The 17,111-nt window shown below is 44.6% G+C and overlaps 1 non-coding gene across 1 annotated transcript; it reads right to left on the bottom strand.

Annotated features, from left to right (window-relative positions):
* Positions 1-16,686: 16,686 nt before the first annotated feature.
* LOC115900150 lies at positions 16,687-16,790 on the bottom strand. Its single transcript, XR_004059825.1, has one exon. It is a non-coding gene; the product is annotated as a U6 spliceosomal RNA (small nuclear RNA).
* Between the last annotated feature and the right edge of the window lie 321 nt (positions 16,791-17,111).

The following is a 17,111-nucleotide window of genomic DNA, read 5'->3' as shown; positions in this document are numbered from 1 at the left end:
GATTCTCATGTCTCAGCCTCCCGAGTAGCTGGGATTACAGGCATGTGCCACCATGCCTGGCTAATTTTTATATTTTAATAGCGATGGGGTTTCACCATGTTGGCCAGACTGGTCTCAAACTCCTGACCTCAGATGATCCACCCACATCGGCCTCCCAAAGTGCTGGGATTACAGGTGTGAGCCACCTCGCCCGGCCTTAAACAGAATAATACTGTTATCATTCCTTTATACTTGAATCTTTATGTTCTTGGCAAAAGCTCATATAGGCTTTAAGCTATGAATACAACTTGGGAAAGGCTAATAGCTAATTCTAAAAAAAGAGTCCGGGCTCAGTGGCTCACACCTGTAATCCCAGAACTTTGGGAGGCCGAGGAGGGTAGATCACGAGGTCAGAAGTTCAAGACCAGCCTGGCCAAGATGGTGAAACCCCATCTCTACTAAAAATACAAAAATTAGCTGGGCATGGTGCCAGGCGCCTGTAATCCCAGCTACTTGGGAGGCTGAGGCAGAGAATTGCTTGAACCCAGGAGGTGGAGGTTGCAGTGAGCTGAGATCACGCCACTGCACTCCATCCTGGGTGACAGAGTGAGACTCCATCTCAAAAAAAAAAAAAAAGGAAAACCATCTTTTCTAAAAATCATTAAAACAATTGAAGTTAGTTTTTGAATAAGAAAATAATGGCTAAAACAACTGTATATCACTAGGCAACATTAAATCTTTATCTCCTCAAGATTACAAAGACTTTCTATTTAGTAAACCAGAAAAGGACCAATTTTTCCAAAACCAAAAAGCCAAGCCTGTTAGCACTTACTATCACAAATGGTTGCCACAAAAACAAAATAATGGAGGTTGAATTTATGGCTTATCTAAAAGGGAAGCCTCTAGGATCTTTAAACATATTTTTTCTATTTTTAAATATAACACATTCATTGTAGAAATTTTGGAAACATAGTACAAGTATAAAGAAAATTTTTGTAACTTATAATCACATTGCTGAGAGATAACATTTTGTTAATGTTTTTGCATAGTTTTTTCCAATTTTTATCTTCATCTTGTCAGCTTTTTTCCCACAGATTTTTTATTATGAGCAGTACCATAGCATTACATAAGCTTTTTTCTTTTTTTTTTTTTTCTTTTTTTTTTTTTCTTTTGAGACGGAGTCTCGCTCTGTCGCCCAGGCTGGAGTGCAGTGGCCGGATCTCAGCTCACTGCAAGCTCCGCCTCCCGGGTTCACGCCATTCTCCTGCCTCAGCCTCCCGAGTAGCTGGGACTACAAGCGCCCGCCACCTCGCCCGGCTAGTTTTTTATATTTTTTAGTAGAGACGGGGTTTCACCGTGTTAGCCAGGATGGTCTCAATCTCCTGACCTCGTGATCCGCCCGCCTCGGCCTCCCAAAGTGCTGGGATTACAGGCTTGAGCCACCGCGCCCAGCCGCTTTTTTCTTTTTTTTTTTTTAAGATGGCTTCTCACTTTGTTGCCCAGGCTGGAGTGAAGTGGCTCGATCTCTGCTCACTACAGCCTCTGCCTCCTGGGTTCAAGCAATTCTCCTGCCTCCAATAGCTAGGATTACAGGTGCCCGCTACAAAGCCCGGGTAATTTTTGTATTTTTAGTAGAGATGAGGTTACGCCATGTTGGCCAGGCTGGTCTCGAACTCCTGACCTCGAGTGATCTGCCTGCCTTGGCCTCTCAAAGTGCGTGAGCCACCGTGCCCGGCCAGCATTACATAAGCTTTCAAAACATGATTCTTACTATCATATTCTAACAGATTTTTGGGGTTTTCTTTTTTTTTTTTTGAGATGGAGACTTGCTCTGTCAACCAGGCTGGAGTGCAGCGGCACGATTTTGGCTCACTGTAAGCTCCACCTCCCGGGTTCAAGCCATTCTCCTGCCTCAGCCTACCGAGTACCTGGGACTACAGGCGCCTAACACCATGCCCGGCTAATTTTTTGTGTTTTTAGTAGAGACGGGGTTTCAACGTGTTAGCCAGGATGGTCTCAATCTCCCGACCTCGTGATCCGCCCACCTCGGCCTCCCAAAGTGCTGGGATTACAGGCGTGAGCCACTGCGCCCAGCCAAAAGATTATTATTATTATTATTATTATTTTTTTTTTTGAGACGGAGTCTCGCTCTGTCACCCAGGCTGGAGTGCAGTGGCCAGATCTCAGCTCACTGCAAGCTCCGCCTCCCAGGTTCACGCCATTCTCCTGCCTCAGCCTCCCGAGTAGCTGGGACTACAGGCGCCGCCACCACGGCTAGTTTTTTGTATTTTAGTAGAGACGGGGTTTCACTGTGTTAGCCAGGATGGTTTCGATCTTCTGACCTCGTGATCCGCCCGTCTCGGCCTCCCAAAGTGCTGGGATTACAGGCTTGAGCCACCGCGCCCGGCCAAGATTATTTTTTTAATCTGAAATTATTTCCAAGGTAAATATTTTTCTTCCAGGTGTTTTCCTAAGGACCCAAGTTCAAAACTTTGCATTACTCTGGTCTCCCTTTCTTTTTATTTTGTCTTATGAGAAATCAAGTCTGAATTGATTCGGTTCAGAATCAAACCTGAATCTGATCACTAAATTCTATTAATTCTTTTCTTTCTATGTCTATCCACGTAGCTCTGGCCCAGCCAGGCCCCTGTTTCCTCAACCCAGATTATTGAAGTACTTTTCTGACTTTTTTATTTCTTTGTAGCCTCTTTTCTCTATGGTAATCTATTTTACATATCTCTTTGCATCATTACCCCGCACAAAAATATTGACTGCCTCTACCTTGTATAGCAGAGGTCCCAACCTTGAGCTCCAAGGCTGAACGTAGTCTACAAATTTGTTTTACTACAACTCCACAGTGCTCTGACCATTAGTTTTAAATTTGTTGGAATCCTTTCAGTGGGCCGTAGGTTTCACTGATTTGTGTTACCTGCCTGGCCTCTAGGCTTCTAGGTATGGTTGAGTAGACTTTCCTTTTTTTTTTTTTTTTTTTCTGAGATGGAGTCTCCCTCTGCTGCCCAGGCTGGAGTACAATGGCCCAATCTTGGCTCACTGCAACCTCCACCTCCTGGGTTCAAACGATTCTCCTGCCTCAGCCTCCTGAGTAGCTGGGATGACAGGTGCACACCACCATGCCCAGCTAATTTATGTATTTTTAGTAGAGATGGGGTTTCACCATGTTGGCCAGGCTAGTCTTGAACTCCTGACCTCAAGTGATCCACCCACCTCGGCCTCCCAAAGTGCTGGGATTACAGGCATGAGCCACTGCATCCAGCTGACTTTGCATTTTATAACTGTGCACATAACATCTTAAAGTTGTGCAGTGCACAGCCTATACTATCTGTACAACTCTACCGGGTGGCCCTATGGAAGCCTATGGATGTTTAGTGTGAACTCTAGTCTGTAAAACTAATGTCATGTCTAGCCCTGCCCACCATATCGACTAATCAAGCCCATCCTGTACCATAGTCTGGAAAAGGCTGACATTCCTAAAAATTTTGCACTCTGAGATAAGCCACGAAAACCAGAAATATTTGGAAAGCCTTGAATTCCAAGATAAGCCATAAAGTTATTTTTTATGCAAAAGACAGAAACATTTTATTTTTCTTTTTATCAAAACTGACCCCAAAGTTATCCAATTAGAATTGTTGACTGATACATAACAATCTGAGCTATCTCCCGACTTTGTGATTTTTTTTTTTAGACAGAGTCTTGCTCTTGATGCCTAGGCTGGAGTGCAATGGTGCGATTTCAGCTCACTGCAACCTCCACTTTCTGGGTTCAAGCGATTCTCCTGCCTCAGCCTTGAGAGTAGCTGGGATTACAGGCGCCCACCACCACGTCCAGCTAATTTGTGTATTTTTAGTAGAGATGGGCTTTCACCATGTTATCATTCAAATACTTTTTAAAAAATTAGATGTGCTAGTTCTGTACCAACTTGTCTTTTTTTGCAAGTTAAAGTGCTAGTCAGTTCTCAAATTTGTCTCTGAATTTTGCAGGATAGAGTATAACATTCCTTAGACCCTAATTCGAAGCTCTTTACAATGTGTGCCCTACATCCCTAAAGTTTTCTCCTTTGCATACTATACTTGAGACAAACTAATTGTTTTCCCCCAACATAAACTTTACAATTCTCTGTTGCATTTCTACTCTCCAATACTTCTGATTCTTTCCCTCTCTCTTTTATCTGCATCCCTTCCATTCTTCAAAGCCCATTTTGGTGGTTTTTTTTTTTTTCCTTTTTGAGACGGAGTTTCACTCTGTTTCCCAGGCTGGAGTGCAGTGGCGTGATCTTGGTTCACTACAACCTTCACCTCCAGGTTCAAGTGATTCTCCTGCCTCAGCCTCCAGAGTAGCTGCGATTACAGGCACCTGCCACGACACCTGGCTAATTTTTGTGTTTTTAGTAGAGATGGGGTTTCACCATGTTGGCCAGGCTGGTCTCAAACTCCTGACCTCAGGTGATCCGCCCGCCTCAGCCTCCCAATTTGCTGAGATTACAGGTGCGAGCCACCCCGCCCAGCCTTTCAAGGCACATTTCAATCCCACCTCCTTCACAAAGCATTCTTCAGCCACCTTCGTTTTAATCTTTTTTTTTCTCTGCACTCTTTCTACCCTTATCATTTACTTGACACTATGCAAATTCTACATGTATATGTATTTCTCATTCATTTTTAGTAATTCTTATTTCTTATAAAAGTAATACTTGTCCAATTTAAAATACAAAAAGTATGGAGAAACAAACTGAAATGTTGAATCACATGTGATACACATACACACACACACATACACAAGTTGGCTGAATATCTGTTACTCTTGGGATGGGGAAAGAATCATCTAGTCATCTGCCAAAAGGTATAAACGTAAAGTTTAGAAACAGAAATCTGATTTTATAAATGTTACAGTTCTATATGATATTTGTTCCATGGAGTAAATCACAAAGTTTCTCTGTCTCTGTTTTTTGTTTGTTTGTTTGTTTTTTTGAGATAGAGTTTTACTCTCCTCACCCAGGCTGGAGTGCAATGGCACGATCTTGTCTCACTGCAACCTCCACCTCCCAGGTTCAAGCAATTCTCCTGTCTCAGCCTCCCAAGTAGCTGGGATTACAGGTGCCTGCTACCACACCTGGCTAATTTTTGTATTTTTAGTAGAGACGGGGGTTTCACCATGTTGGCCAGGCTGGTCTCGAACTCCTGACATCAAGTGATCCCACCCACTTTGGCCTCCCAAAGTGCTGGGATTACAGGAGTGAGCCACTGTGCTTGGCCACAAAGTATCTCTTTTGTCAGGTGAGTTTTTTAACTTTTAGAAACAGGTCACAAAGTGAGCCAAGGATGGTGGCTCAGCCTGTTATCCTAGCACTTCAGGAGGCTGAGGCGGTGGATCATGAGGTCAGGAGTTTGAGACCAGCCTGGCCAACATGGCAAAACCTCATCTCTACTAAAAATACAAAAATTAGCCAAGCGTGGTGGCGCACACCTGTAGTCCCAGCTACTCGGGAGGCTGAGACAGGAGACTCACTTGAACCCCAGGAGGGAGATGTTGCAATGAGCCCAGATTGCACCACTGTACTCCAGCCAGGGTAACAGACGGAGTGAGACTTTGCCTCCAAAAATAAAAAAATAAAATAATGAAAAGCTATCAGATTGGTCATTGATACTTTCCACCTCTGAAGAAATCTACCTTATTTTCAAAAGAGCAAAAAAGGAAGTGTTATGCCCAGACCGTTTTATTCCCCAAAGAAGACCACCAGAGTCCAGAGTCAAAGCCAAGCGGCAAGGATCTTTACTGCAAGTTCGAACTTTGTCCCTCCATTCCACAGCATACAAGAGGGCCTCGAATGATGCGTGTGCTCGCTTTTTATAGCCCGATGTAAACAGGATATGCTAAGTTACAGAGGAACAAGGGTATTCTTTTGGTTATAGCATTACAATTGGTTGTCATTTTAAGTTATACATTTAGTAGTTTTCTATTGGCTCCCGCGCTTTCAGTAAAACCACAAACAGTTGTGACCTTATCGGGGAACTCTCCAGGTGGTGTTTTTCCAAAGTTGAGATATATGGAGGAATGTGTTTGTGCTGGGCCCAGGGCTGAGGAATGTGTGAATGTGTTTATGTTGGGCTCAGGAAGTTGAGATATACGGAGGAATGTGTTTGTGCTCTTTCAGAAGGGTTCCCCATCCCAGGTTAAAGTATAGTAAAATCTCTGAGTAATTCATAACAAATAAAGCACCTTCACACTACCATAAATCTCCACACTGTGTTCCAATCTGTTGAGTGCCTGAAGCCAACGGCAGCTTTGGAGGTCCCCTCCCTCCATAATCTCTGTGCAGACCTCCACTTCACCCCATATGCCTTTTGGAGTTTTCATTCTTTATTACAAACAATTGATAGTTTCTCAAACTTTTATATACAGCATAAAGAAAATCCGTACCCTTACTACTACACTGGGGGCACAGGGTGGGGAAGAGACTCAAAGAATAAGAGCCACTGTTTGCTGAACATCTATGTACTGAGAACATTCCATCCTCAGAACCACCCTTATAAACTGTTATCGTCCTCATTTTACAGATGAGGAAAATGAGGCTCAGAAGAGTTAACTAACCTAAGAGACCCTGAAGTCCTAGCATTTTCCACATGGAACATTTTCCCCTGCAGGTCCCCTTTGCCCGCAGTTGTTCCTTCCACCTCTTCCTGCGCAGGACCTTAGCCCCTAACTGTTCATCCTGTCCAGGCTGATAAATCCAAAGTGCCCAGTGGCTGCTCATCTGCAACCACGATTCCTCCCTCTTTCAAGAATCTCTGCCCAACTCGTCCCCAAACTAGCTGCATTCTGGCTGACAACCCCCTCTCCCACTCCAGCTAAAGTTTCATAAAATTCTTGCTGTTTCCTCCCCAAGACAGGCCGTGTTTTAGCTCCTTCTCAGGCCTGACATTTTGAATAATGTCTATGCTTGATGGTGCTCTGGCTGATTTTTTTTTTTCCACATTAATTTTGCCAAAGCCACGCAACTTCCAACACAGTGAAGAGATTGAGACCCTGATCTCTTCACTGCCATACTATATCGGTAGTTTTCAACTTTAAAATCACTGGTTGAATTGTTTGTTTGCACCTTGAAATGTCCTTTCTCATAGAAGTGATACCATGGTCTGAAGCCAGCCTTTTCAGCTGTTATAATCATCCTGAAGCTGCCATAAGTGCAGGAAACAAGGCAGTAATGAAATAAAAGATTGGATTTAAGTGAATGAAAGAAACAGATTTTGGTAGAGTGACCATATAATTTACTATCCAACCAGGATACTCCGGAGAGTGAGAAGGTGCTATTAATAATTACACCAGGACAATAGGCATAAACTGCGGGCTGTCCTGGACACATCAGGACATATGTTCACTCTAGGTTTAGGTCATAACAGAATGGCTTTGAGCAATTCACCCTAACCTCCTTGAGCCTCAATTTCTTCTTCTTCTTCTTTTTTTCTCTTTTGAGACATGGTCTCATTCTGTCACACAGGCTAAAGTGCAATGATGTGATCTCAGCTCACTGCAGCAGCCCCAAACTCCTGGGCTCAAACAATCCTCCTGCCTCAGCCTCCCTCATACCTGGGACTAGAATCGCCCCACTAAGCCCAACTAATGAAAAACAATTTTTCTTTTTTTTGAGATGGAGTCTCAGTCTGTCGCCCAGGCTGGAGTGCAGTGGCATGATCTCGGCTCACTGCAAGCTCTGCCTCCCAGGTTCACACCATTCTCCTGCCTCAGTCTCCCGAGTAGCTGGGAACTACAGGTGCCCGCCACCATGCTCGGCTAATTTTTTGTATTTTTAATAGAGACGGGGTTTCACCGTGTTAGCCAGGATGGTCTCGATCTCCTGACCTTGTGATCCTCCCACCTCAGCCTCCTAAAGTGCTGGAATTACAGGCATGAGCCACTGTGCCTGGCCAAAAACATTTTTTTTTTTTGTAGAACTGGAATCTCACCATTTTGCCCATGCTGGTTTCAAACTCCAATCCTCAAATGATCCCACTGCCTCAGCCTCCCAAAGTGCTGGGATTATAGGTGTGGGCCACTGTCTCCAGCCTGAGCCTCAGTTTCTTTATTGTGAAACGGAAGGATTGATATTATGGGGTGATTGTGAGAATGACATGGGTCAGAGTCTATCGTGCACAATTGAATTTGTAAAGTACCATATAAATATACTTTTTCAGATAATAGTTATGACTAATACTGTTACAGGAAAAGGGTCCTGATCCAGACCCCAAGAGAAGGTTCTGGATCTTTCACAAGAAAGAATTTGGGGCAAGTTCATAAAGTAAAGTGAAAGTAAGTTAATTAGAGAAGTAAAAGAATAAAAGAATGGCTACTCCATAGGCAGAGCAGTGGCATAGGATGTTCGACTGAGTACACGTATAGTTATTTCTTGATTATATGTTAAACAAGGGGTGGATTATTAATGAGTTTTCCAGGAAAGGGGCAGGGATTTACCCTAACTGAGGGTTCCTCCCCTTTTAGACCATATAGGGTAACTTCTTAATGTTGCCATGGCATTTGTAAACTGTCGTGGTGCTGCTGGGAGTGTCTTTGAGCATGCTAATGCATTATAATTAGCGTTTAATGAGCAGTGAGGACAACCAGAGGTCACTTTCATCACCACCTTGGTTTTGGTGAGTTTTGGCTGCCTTCTTTGTTGCACTGTTTTATCAGCAGGGTCTTTACGACCTCTATCTTGTCCTGTGACTAAGAATGTCTAACCTCCTGGGAATGCAGCCCAGTACGTGTCAGCCTCATTTTACCCAGACCTTATTCAAGATGGAGTCCCTCTGGTTCCAATGCCTCTGACAATACTGCTGCCCTGAGGTGCCTGGTGCTAATTAGACCACGATCACGTTCATATTCGCTGTTGATTGATGTTGCTCTCCTCTGTGCCACTCTCCCCATGTGGGCAGTCTCCTCTAACTGTGGGAACAGCAAACCAACCAGTGAGAAAGGCCATCATCATTGCATTCTTTTGTGTGCCAAGGCACACAAACCACGTACAGAATATTAGAGAATATGTTCTATTTCCTTCCAGAAAAAAAAAACACACACACTTTTTTTTTTTTTTTTTTTTTTGAGACAGAGTCTGGGTGGAGTGCAGTGGCGCGATCTTAGCTCACTGCACCCTGTGCCTCCTGGGCTCAAGCAGTCCTCCTACCTTAGCCTCCGGAGTAGCTGGTACTACGGGCACATGCCACCATACCTGGCTAATTTTTTTGTATTTTTGGTAAAGATGGGGTTTCGCTGTGTTGCCCAGGCCGGTCTCCAACGCCTGAGCTCAAGCCATCTGCCTGCCTCGGCCTCCCAAAGTGCTGGGATTACAGGCATGAACCACTGAGACTGGATTCACACATTCTGTTTTGATTGAGATATAAAATGAATTAGTGTTGGTGAGTGAAACATGAAATTTATAAACTCAAACCCCCATCAGCAAGCTAGTGAGAGACAGTGCTCGGCACGGGTGCTCAGCACGCAGGAAGTCCTTGAGCACAGGCTCAGCTCACTTTTCACTTACAATCGAAAATCTGCACTCAGGTTATGTCATCTTTGGATACTCCCTCCTCAGACTTCTCCCCGGATCTCTGTGCAAGGGGGCACTAATTAGACCAACATGCTTTGCAGCCCTTGTTGACTATTTCCCTCACTTCTCATTATAACATTGCCTTGAGGAGGAGACAGTTCTACAGTAACCAGGACATGCTCGGGAAGTCCCATTTGTCTAGTAGATAATGTGTCTGTTAGACAAATGATAATAGGTGTTATGGGAGAAAATTATTACAGCATAAGGAGGACAGGTAGTCCAGAGGCAGGGGTGCGGAAATACTGCTTTACACAAGGGTAGTCTGGACAGCTCCACCGTCAAGGTGATATCTGAATAGAAGTGAGAGAGCAAGCCATATGGATATAGTGATTAAAGTGTCCCAAGTAGAGGGATGAGTAAGTTCAAAGGTCCTGAGGTGGGAGCACGCTATGCTCAGGGAACGGAAAGGAAGCCCGTGTGTCTGGAGCTGAGGGACCAAGGGGGAGAATATAAGGAGAGGAGGTCAGGGAGGCCAGGGATGGGGTGGGTAGTAAAATCATGAGTGAGATGGGAAGTCACTGGAGGTTTTGAGCCAAAATGTGACCTAATCTTACTTGCATTTTCATAAGATCCCTCAGAATACCGTAGGAAGAACAGATACAGAGAAGTATAGCATTAGGAAGTTAATGCAATCGTTGAGGTGAGAAATGATGATGGTTTAGACCACAGTAGTAGAAGTGAAGTGGTAAGAAGTGGTCAGTTATATACCATCATGAAGAATAAATGGAAAAAGAAAAGAAGTAAATTACTAATTAAAAGAATAAGTGGTCGTATTATGAGTATTTTGTTTTGAATTTAAAGTTAATCAAGTTTGTTAAATGATTCATGTAGAGTATGAGAGAAGCCGAAAGATGACTCCAAGAGTTTTACCCTAAGCATGTAAAAGAAAAGCTTTTCTCCACTGAGATGGGGAACGCTTTAGGAAGAAAATTAGGAGGCTTTTTTTTGTTTTAAGATAAATTGAGTTTGGCCGGGCACAGTGGCTCATGCCTATAATCCCAGCACTTTGGGAGGCTGGGGCAGGTGGATCACTTGAGCCCCGGAGTTGTGAACAGCCTGGGCAACATAGTGAGACTACATCTCTACAAAAAAAAATTTTTTTTAATTAGCTGGGCAGGCATGATGGCACACGTATGTGGTCCCAGCTGTTCTGGAGACTGAGAGGGGAGGATCACTTGAGCCTGAGAGGTCAAGGCCGCAGTGAGCTATGATGGAGCCACTGCATCCCAGCCTGGACAATAGAGCGAGACTCTGTCTCAAAAAAAAAAAAAATGAGTTAGAGATGCCTATCTAACATCCAAGTGGAGATGCACAGGAGTTCAGAGTTCAGAGGAGAGACCCAGGCTGGAGGTCTAAATTGGGTTATCAGCTTGTAGATGATCTTTAAAGCCATATGACTAGTTAAATCCACCTAAGGAGCAAGAGTAGACAGAGAAGGGAAGAGGTCCAGAGAGTGAGTTCTGGGCCTCTCTGGAAAAGAGTTGGGAGTGATGTAGAAGAATTAGCAAAGGATATTGAGAAGTAGCAGCCAGGGAAGTAGGAGGAGAATCAAGAGACAACAATGGGCTGGGCGTGGTAGTTCATGCCTGTAATCCTAGCACTTTGGGAGGCTGAGGCGGGCGGATCAACTAAGGTCAGGATGGAGAAATTCTGTCTCTACTAAAAACTCAAAATTAGCCAGATGTGGTATTGTGTGCCTGTAGTCCCAGCTACTCAGGAGGCTGAGGCAGGAGAATTGCTCAAACCCGGGAAGTGAAGGTTGCGGTGAGCCAGATCGCGACATTGCACTCCAGCCTGGGCAACAAGAGCGAGAGTCCATCTCAAAAATTAAAAAATGAAAATAAATTTAAAAACAAAAAGAGATAGCCAGGAGCGGTGGCTCACACCTGTAATCCCAGCACTTTGGGCGGCTGAGGAGGGTGGATTACCTAAGGTCAGGAGTTCGAGACCAGCCTGACCAACATGGAGAAACCCCTTCTCTACTAAAAATACAAAATTAGCCGGGCATGGTGGCGCATGCCTGTAATCCCAGCTACTCTGGAGACTGAGGCAGGAGAACTCGGGAGGCAGGAGGTTGCTGTAAGCCAAGATCACGCCATTGCACTCCAGCCTGGGCAACAAGAGCAAAATTCCATCTCAATAAATAAATAAATAAATAAATAAATGAAAAGAGACAATGATGTTGCAGAGGCCAAGTGAAGAAAATGTTCATAATCATACTCTAAAATAATAGGCTTCCTTGGCCAGGCACGGTGGCTCACACCTGTAATCCCAGCACTTTGGGAGGCCAAGGGGGCAGATCATGAGGTCAAGAGATGGAGACCATCCTGGCCAACATGGTGAAATCCTGTCTCTACTAAAAATACAAAAATTTGCTGCCGGGCGTGGTGGCTCAAGCCTGTAATCCCAGCACTTTGGGAGGCCGAGACGGGCGGATCACAAGGTCAGGAGATCGAGACCATCCTGGCTAACACGGTGAAACCCCGTCTCTACTAAAAATACAAAAAACTAGCCGGGCGAGGTGGCGGCGCCTGTAGTCCCAGCTACTCAGGAGGCTGAGGCAGGAGAATGGCGTGAACCCGGGAGGCGAAGCTTGCAGTGAGCTGAGATCTGGCCACTGCACTCCAGCCTGGGTGACAGAGCGAGACTCCGTCTCAAAAAAAAAAAAAAATACAAAAATTTGCTGGGTGTGGTGGCGGGTGCTTGTAGTCCCGGCTACTCAGGAGGCTGAGGCAGGAGAATCACTTAAACCCAGGAGGTGGAGGTTGCAGTGAGCTGAGATCATGCCACTGCACTCCAGCCTGGCAACAGAGCAAGACTCTGTCTTAAAAAAAAAAAAAAAAAAAAAAAGCCTTCCTTTTTTTTATTTTGTCACGTGATATTAATTTACTTGTATATCTCGTTATATCTCCTTCACTAGACTGTTGGGTTTTGTGGCCTGGTAATATATCACATCCATTACTCATCTCTAGGGCTTATGCTTAGCTCAGTGCCTGACACATGTCAGACTTTTCTCCTTTTATTTATTTATTTTTGAGATGGAGTCTTGCTCTGTCACCCAGGCTGGAGTGCAGTGGCACTATCTTGGCTCACCACAACCTCTGCCTCCCGGGCTCAAGCAATTCTCCTGCCTCAGCCTCCAGAGTAGCTGGGATTACAGGCGCCCACCACCACACCCAACTAATTTTTGTATTTTATTAATTTATTTTTGAGACAGGGTCTCACTCTGTCACCCAGGCTGGAGTGCAGTGGCATGATCTCGGCTCACTGTAACCTCTGCCTCCCGGGTTCAAGCAATTCTCCTGCCTCAGCCTCCCAAGTAGCTGGGATTACAGGTGCCTGCCACCACGCCTGGCTAATTTTTGTATTTTTAGTAGAGATGGGGTTTCTCCATGTTGTCCAGGCTGGTCTCAAGCTCCTGACCTCAGGTGAGCCACCCGTCTCAGCCTCCCAAAGTGCTGGGAATACAGGCGTGAGCCACTGTGCCCGGCCTAATTTTTGTAGTTTAGTTAAGACCGGGTTTCGCCATGTTGGCCAGGCTGGTGTCGAACTCCTGGCCTCAAGTATTCTGCCTGCCTCGGCCTCTCAAATTGCTAGAATTACAGATGTGAGCCACAGAGTCAGACCTAGGCTTTTCTTGATGGGAATGTTTTTCCTTCTTTCACAAAACCTTTTATTTTGAAAACAATATAAACTAGAGAAAAGTTGCAAGAATAGTAGCACAATGAACTGAAACGCCCTTCACCTACATCACTAATTGTTAGTAAACATTTTGCTACAATTGCTTTTTTTCTCTTTCTCTCCGTTTGAAATTAAGTTATAGATATCACGACCCGACGTGCCTAAATAATTTATTGTCTATCGTTGAAGAAAGACATTCTCTTACAAAACCACCGTACAATCACCAAATTCAGGACATTTAGCATTGATACACTATGATTATCAATATAGAGTCCATATTCAAATTTTGCCAATTGTCCCAATAATGCCTTCTGTAACAATCCTTCTCCCTTCACACCTTTCATTTAGTTCCCGTGTCTATTTAGGCTCCTTTAATCTGGAACAGTTCCTCAAACTTTGTTTTCTATGACACGAACATTTTTGAAGTTCACAGTGTGGACAAAAAGAGTCAAACTCTGTAAAATATTTGAAGAAATTTATTCTGAGCCAAATATAAGTGACTCTGGTCTGTGACACAGCCCTCAGGAGGTCCTGAGAACATGTGCCCAGGGTGGTTGGGTGCAGCTTGGTTTTATACATTTTAGGGAGGGCATGAGACATCAATAAATATGTTTAAGAAATACATTGGTGTGGTCCAGAAAGGCGGGACAACTCAAAGCAGATAGGGCGGGTCGGCGGGGGGGGCGGTTGGGGGCCTTCCAGGCTATAGGTAAATTTAAACATTTTCTGATTGACAATTGGATAAGTTTGTCTAAAGATCTGAGATCCACAGAAAGGAAATGTTAAGGTTAAGATAAAAGATTGTGGGGACCAGGCACGGTGGCTCACGCCTATAATCACAGCACTTTGGGAGGCCGAGGGGGGCAGATCACAAGGTCAAGAGATGGAGACCATCCTGGCCAACATGTAGAAACCCTGTCTCTACTAAAAATGCAAAAATTAGCTGGGCATGGTGGCGTGCGCCTGTAGTCCCAGCTACACAGGAGGTTGAGGCAGGAGAATTGCTTGAACCTGGGAGGCAGAGGTTGCAGTGAGCCGAGAGCAGCACTGCACTCCAGCCTGGCGACAGAGAGAGGTTCTGCCTCAAAAAAAAAAAAAAAAAAAAAAAAAAAAAAAAAAAAGACTGTGGAGACTTGGCCGGGGCCAGTGGCTCATGCCTGTAATCCCAGCCCTTAGAACGCGAGCAGCGGCTCATGCCTGTAATCCCAGAACTTTGGGAGGCCAAGGCAGGTGGATCGCCTGAGGTCAGGAGTTCGAGACCAGCCTGGCCAGCATGGTGAAACCCCTTCTCTACTAAAAGTACAAAAATTAGCTGGGCGTGGTGGCAGGCACCTGTAATCCCAGCTACTCAGGAAGTTGAGACAGGAGAATGGCTTGAACCCAGGAGGTGGAGGTTGCAATGAGCCAAGATCGCGCCACTGCACTCCAGCCTGGGCAACAGCGTGAAACTCCGTCTCAAAACAAACAAAAAAAATTAGCCAGGCATGGTGATGCGTGTCTGTAATCCCAGCTACTAGGGGGCCTGAGGCAGGAGGATCACTTAAACCTGGGAGGTGGAGGTTGCAGTGAGCCTTTGGAAGGAGACCACTACTACTCCTGCTGCCCTCCTCCCCTCACCTTGCCTAGTTCACAAGACAGAAGAAAAAAGAGAAAGCAAAAAGTTAAAAAGAAACAAAAGTAAAATAAATAGCCAGACAACCTTGGTACCACCACCCAGCCCTAGAAGTTAAAAAAAGTAATAATAATAACATCAACCCCTGACCTAAACTACTTGTGTTATCTGTAAATTCCAGACACTGTATGAAAAAAGCATTGTAAAACTTTTTGTTCTGTTAGCTGATGCATGTAGCTCCCAGTCACGTTTCCCACGCTTGCTTGATTTATCACGACCCTTTCACATGGACCCCTTAAAGTTGTAAGCTTTTAAAAAGGCCAATAATTTTTTCTCGGGGAGCTCGGCTCTTAAGACGCGAGTCTGCTGACGCTCCTGGCCGAATAAAAAACCTCTTCCTTCTTTAATCCAGTGTCTGAGGAGTTTTCTCTGTGGCTCATCCTGCTACAAGCCGAGATGGTATCACTCTACTCTAGCCTGGGCAACAGAGTGAGACTCCATCTCAATTAAAAAAAAAAAAAGAAGATTGCAGCAACCAAGGTTCTTTTGAAGTCTTTTTTTTTTTTTTTTTTGAGACGGAGTCTCGCTCTGTCGCCCAGCCTGGAGTGCAGTGACCGGATCTCAGCTCACTGCAAGCTCTGCCTCCCGGGTTTATGCCATTCTCCTGCCTCAGCCTCCCAAGTAGCTGGGACTACAGGCGCCTGCCACCTCGCCCAGCTAGTTTTTTGTATTTTTTAGTAGAGACGGGGGTTTCACCATGTTAGCCAGGATGGTCTACGATCTCCTGACCTCATGATCCGCCCGTCTCGGCCTCCCAAAGTGCTGGGATTACAGGCTTGAGCCACCGCGCCTGGCCTTGAAGTCTTATAGTGGCTGCCCTTAGAGAGAATAAATGACAGATGTTTCCTATTCAGACCTTAAACGGTGCTAGAGTCTTAGTTAATCTCTTCTGGAGTGCTCGATTTGGCAGCACATATATATAACAATCTCTTCAGGATTGAGAGGGCCTGGAAGAAAAAGAGCTAGCTTTGTTAATAGAGATTCTTTACAGATGCGAATCTTCCCCTACAAAGGACAGCTTTGCAGGGCCATTTCAAAATATGGCAAAGAAACATGTTTTGGGGTAAAATATTTTGACTTTCTTCTTTGTCACATAATATTATGCCAGAGTCAGATTGGAAAGTAAGTCACAATATACAGGGTTAAATCAAACCTCTGATGAGAATTTATAGTTTGTAGGACATGACTCTCCAGACCCTTAAGATAGGAATTTGGGCAAGATAAAATAAATAAATAAATAAAAATAAAAATAAGAACCAGAAGTTAGTCTTTACAGACAAATATATTTTTAGAATGTCCATCAATTTAGGTTTTCTAAATGTCTCTTCATGATGAGGTTTCTTCCATTTTGGGCAGTAAACTACATAAATGATCTTGTATGTATATATTAGAAATACAGGCCCACAGCGGTGGCTTATGCTTTGGGAGGCTGACGTGAGCCTCACTTGAGGCCAGGAGTTCAAGACCAGCATGGGCAACATGACAAAGCCACATCTCTACTAAAAATACAAAAATTAGTCGGATGTGGTGGCATGTGCCTGTAATCCCAGCTACTCAGGTGGCTGAGGCAGGAGAATCACTTGAACCCAGGAGGTGGAGGTTGCAGTGAGCCAAGATCATGTCATTGCACTCCAGCCTGAGAGACAGTGAGGCTCTGTCTCAAAACAAAAACAAAAACAAAAACAAAAAACCTCCACAATGTTGAGTAATTCACCATTAAAGAGTAATTTACCAATTAAGAAAAAATATGGAGCACGAATTTCCATTTCAGCATGTCATCCTTTCACAGGAGGCATGCTAATCTACTTTGTATCATCCAATTTTAATATATATGCTAGGCAGTGTGTGGTGGCTCACGCCCGTAATCCCAGTACTTTGGGAGGCCAAGGCAGGCAGATCATGAGGTCAGGAGATCGGGACCATCCTGGCTAACACGGTGAAACCCTGTCTCTACTAAAAATACAAAAAATTAGCCGGGCGTGGTGGCGGGCACCTGTAGTCCCAGTTACTCAGGAGGCTGAGGCAGGAGAATGGTGTGAACCCGGGAGGCGGAGCTTGCAGTGAGCTGAGATCGCGCCACTGCACTCCAGCCTGGGCGACAGAGTGAGATTCTGTCTCAAAAAAAAAAAAAAAAAAAAAAAATTTATATATGTATATGTATATATA

The sequence above is a fragment of the Rhinopithecus roxellana genome, chromosome 10 (genome assembly GCF_007565055.1).
Source record: "Rhinopithecus roxellana isolate Shanxi Qingling chromosome 10, ASM756505v1, whole genome shotgun sequence".
Taxonomy (NCBI): Eukaryota; Metazoa; Chordata; class Mammalia; order Primates; family Cercopithecidae; genus Rhinopithecus; species Rhinopithecus roxellana.
This window is presented reverse-complemented; position numbering and strand designations above follow the sequence as displayed.